We start from the raw sequence: 5,000 nt of genomic DNA, 5'->3' as shown, positions 1-5,000 counted from the left end.
TATATTCGTACATGAGAATTAAGACAGCAGTTACCTAAGGATATTCATTCAGCAAGTAACTCGAAGTGGATGCCAGGACAGTTAAGTAGAACGAACGATTGCATTGAGGAATTAAAGGTCTTGCGTCTAATAAAAATGATAAAAAGACAGTAAGCATTATCAGCGTCATGGCATATACAGTATAAACAGGTGAATTATAGTAGTAGTTTAATCTGAGAGAGAGAGAGAGAGAGAGAGAGAGAGAGAGAGAGAGAGAGAGAGAGAGAGAGAGAGGAGTAGCAAAGTGATTCTTATTGCATACTGACAATCACATTGCTCCATTGTCAGGTAAAAAGCTATTTAATTCCTCATCCAAAAAAAGCTTTAAAACAAATAGTGATTCTCGCACATTCAGTGCTTTTGAGTAAAAGTATGTTTATTTATGAAAAATAAAAGTCGTTACTCGAGAATGACCTCATGAACTGGGTCAACTGCTTAATTAGCCCAATTATGGTTAGCCTCATTTATATCAGGGACTAATTAGTAATGATCTAATAGCGTCCCAGCAACAGTTCATTATACTAATGAACTCAAGGATTAGCAAAGAAACAATCAGGTTAAATCAGGATGGCACTCGAGAAATTAGACAAATTTAGATTGAATCAACTTTAATCAAGATTAGTAAATACGAGAGAGAGAGAGAGAGAGAGAGAGAGAGAGAGAGAGAGAGAGAGAGAGAGAGAGAGAGAGAGAGAGAGAGAGAGAGTCATAGCCTACCCTTCGATAATCACAAAGCTATACCGTTGATCTGGTATGACCCATCGCCTTTGTATTTCAATCTATTAAAGCTATGCAGTCGATGTTCATGTAGATGCATAATCAATAAACCGGTTGAATAATATAAATCATATACAATATTCATAGAAAGGCAATTGGTTGATATATCAGATTACGAAAACACCAGTTCCAATCTCATATATTACGAATCGCTCGTAATTTATACGAAAAACAAAATCATATAGCCAACTACTTTATTCATTTTTTAATAAGCCAAAAGACAGTGGTTAACAAATCAGAATTATTGGTTCTTTCATTCTGACTCGAATATTACCCTCATTAAATCCAATACAGTAACACAAGCAAAATCTACCAGTTTGTGTAGTTAAGACTTGACTCAGAAGAGGTAGGAAAAAAATCGGCTTATGTGTTTGGCAATAAGCAGGGTAATGCTACTCAATCTTCCTCATTCCATTTTACTGAAGCTAAAGTCAGCAGTTTAGTTTCCAAGTCCCGTGAAATTAAAACACGAGTTGATGCTGTTAGAGGTGTAGACCCAAATGATTTTTTTCCTTTGTTTTCTACATAGACAACGGACCTTCGCTCCTAAATTGTTATTTTTCGCTATCTAGCTACCAGAGATTATTTTTGCACCTAGTAGCTATAGTCCTGTTGATTACCGCCCAATTTCCATAGGTCCCATATTATATAGTTTTGAACCTCATTTGGTAAAACGTCAGATGATTACCTTCAGCATACCTATTCAGAAGTCTAAATAGGTATTCTGCGGATAATCACCTGTTCCCTAGTTTGCAGATTGGCTATCGCAAAGGCCTTAAGCATGTTACAATTTCCAATGATGGGTCTTATTTTAGTCTTGTAATTAGCCTTGTTAATCCCGTCCTAGATTTCAAGCTTAAGCAGACGGGAGTATGTGAGTTTTTCTTAGCATCATTATTGAATCTTTTTGTAACAGATCTCAGAGTAGTTGTTGATGGGAATCACAGTGATTAAGAATATAATACCTGGCGTTTTCATATTATATGCGATTTGATATGTAGTTTGACCTAAAAAACAAGATAGTTGTAAAAGCAGGTGATGCTTTTCTCTTTAATTCCATCTCCCAAATATAGACCTATGGTTGATGAACCCCCAATAGAGATATAGTAAAAATTAGTGCATCTTAACAAAACTCAAGTATGAATGTAAGTAAATTTAGGTTAAGGACAGTGACTCGACATCCATATATTTGCATTGACAATGTCTCCTTAAATCTATAAAACTCATTTGAAATTCTTGGTGTAATTCTTGATAACAAATATACTTGTGAGAAACATATGCAGTCTGTTTCTTCTTCAGTTGCACAAAAAAATGGGCATACTGAGAAAGATTTTTGCCGATCAATCTCTCCGGAGGATGTGTTAATTTTTTCATTCTACCTTGTTTCGACTTTTGTTCTCATGCCTGGTCTTTAGGTGGAGACTCATGACAAAAACTTGCTGTCTATTAAATCTCTTATCCATAATCTTGATATTAATATCTGGCACCATCTTTTAATGAATTCTTTGCGCATTTTACATAAGATTTTTCACAATTCTGACCTTCCTTTGCATCTAAATCTTCCCTGACTGTACCATCCAATACATAGTATAAAGTATCCTGTTAATTCTCAGTTTTGTCTTCTTCATCGTGGGGCTTATTACTACACAGTATTGTGCATGTTTTATTACAGCTCTGAACCGATTGTAGAAGAATCTTCCTAATCTTGGCGTTGAATCTGTGGAACTTCAGAACTTCATCGCATTGGCTTTTCTACTGAACTAGCTGACAAAAGCCTCGTTTCATAGCTTATATATCATTGATCTAATTTAACGTTATTCCAGATCTTAATCTACTTTATTTTATTTTCTATTATTTCTTACTTGTAGTTCCGTTGTTATTTCTCTATTTCCTTTCCGCACAGGACTGCTTCCTGTTGGAATCCGCAAGCTTGAGGCATCCAGCTTTTCTCACTTGGAGTTGCAGCTTGGATAATAATAATAATAATAATAATAATAATAATAATAATAATAACTAATAAAAATAATAACAACAACAACAACAACAACAATAATAATAATAATAATAATCACATGGAAACGCGAGTGATGAAATGGTTTTTACCAATTAAAGTCCTAAATCATATATTAAATGGCCATAAGATACGTCCACGAAAACCAACTTCGGTCAACGTATAATTTTTCTGACCCTTCCTCCACCTCGATTACTACAACATACATCGCATATTTCAGCGGGAGATCATGCATGCATGTATGTATATATGTATGCAATATCTTGCAGGCTAAAAGTCAGTTAAAATGACCACAATAATATTCGTAATGAGGACATATTCTGTTCATAAACCACTTTTGGATTTTTTTCAAAAGTTACCTAACGTTAAATATTCTTAATACTGATGAATTTGTGTAAATAAGACAGCTAATTCATGCAAACCAAAACCGAGTGAAATTAACTCTCTTTTGTAATATAGTCGTGTTTATATATATATATATATGTGTGTGTGTGTTTGTGTGTATATATATATATATATATATATATATATATATATATATATATATATATATGTGTGTGTGTATATATATATATATATATATATATATATATATATGTGTGTGTGTGTGTATATATATATATATGTATATATATATATATATATATATATATATATATATATATATATATATATATATGTGTGTGTGTGTGTGCGCGTGTGTGAACAGATAGATAAAAGATATATAGATAGGTAGATATACACTGAATGAACACATCTTAACAATAGCTTGAGGGAACATTTTCATATTGTTAAGACGAATATGACTTTAGAGGCTATGAATCTTGTGATGGCACGCAACTCGTGATAACACACACTTGGCAAAGGTTCCGTACAACCATTTTTCACTATCTCAATAATTACCTTTCAGATGGTATCAGCAATGAACTTAAGGCGGACTTTTTATAATGAACACTGTTAAGTTGCTTATTCGTATGTAAATATATTTAAGAAGACAATTTAACAAAACGAGTAAAATAAATTTGAATTATTTTTTAAAAATTCAATCTATCAATATTTTATGGAGTAGTTATGATAAAATTTAAGATAACATTATCTAATAACTAATCACTGATGCATTTATACGTAACAAAATATCGAAGACTACATAGAAGCAATGTAATCTATTTTCATCTCTGTATTTTGTAGCATAGTAATTTACGATTATGATTTCAAATACTAATCTAAAGGAGCGGTGACATGCTGTTGTTTTATTGTTTTAAGCAGATAAACGATGGGAAATTATACATGCAAACACACACGCACGCGCACATGCGCACATACACACACACATATATATATATATAAATATATATATATATATATATATATATATATATATATATATATATATATATATACAGGCCTACACCACAGTCCAAAATCTATGATTTGTGCAAAGTATCAAACACTTTGTAGCCAATAAATTGTCAACAAGAACAACTAAGAATTTTCAGAATATTTGTAGATTATTTGGAAATTCATAAAATCATCGGATACCGGCAGCGTTCTCAGAAAATACCTTAAAAAACAGGAGATTCCCATAAAGGAAACCAATATAGATTAACATTTGAAGTCATCTCTCTCTCTCTCTCTCTCTCTCTCTCTCTCTCTCTCTCTCTCTCTCTCTCTCTCTCAAGTACAATATTAGAAGAAACATTCCTTAGTTTCATTAAAAAAAAAACTCTTGGAAGTACAATTCTTAAAAGACATGGTTTTTATGAGGAAAACCCATAATATGCACTACATTCACTGAAGATATAAGAAAAGACCCTTATATTTCTCCGAACATTTCGTCCGCGGAAACTATCATGGGTAAGTATGGAGGAATGAACCAACTCTACTTTATGGAAGTTAAGTTACTGAATGCGAACGAAAGAAATATTTCTGATACTGGTGAATTGTACTACTTGTGCAATTTATGTGGCGTCAGAAGAATGGACGGAGATAAACAAGATTGGTAGTAAGGTTAGCAGAAGTGAAAGTAAGGAATAGAGTATTTGGAGGCGGTTCTGTCTTGTGAAAAAAAATAAACAACAACAAAAAGAAGAGTACAATTTTGAGAAAGAGGAGCGAGGAAGGTCTCAAAAGAGTTAGATGAAGAGAAAGACATGTTGGAAATTAACTACCTTGC

At 32.7% G+C, this 5,000-nt stretch overlaps 1 protein-coding gene across 1 annotated transcript in view; it reads right to left on the bottom strand.

Moving 5' to 3' along the window:
- Positions 1-5,000, bottom strand: part of LOC137655029 (serine-rich adhesin for platelets-like) — a 149,369-nt gene that overhangs the window by 121,153 nt on the left and 23,216 nt on the right. The window lies entirely within an intron of this gene.

This window comes from Palaemon carinicauda, chromosome 1, assembly GCF_036898095.1.
Source record: "Palaemon carinicauda isolate YSFRI2023 chromosome 1, ASM3689809v2, whole genome shotgun sequence".
NCBI classification, from domain to species: domain Eukaryota; kingdom Metazoa; phylum Arthropoda; class Malacostraca; order Decapoda; family Palaemonidae; genus Palaemon; species Palaemon carinicauda.
Note: the sequence above shows the minus strand (reverse complement) of the source record. Positions and strands in the feature narration are given on the sequence as shown.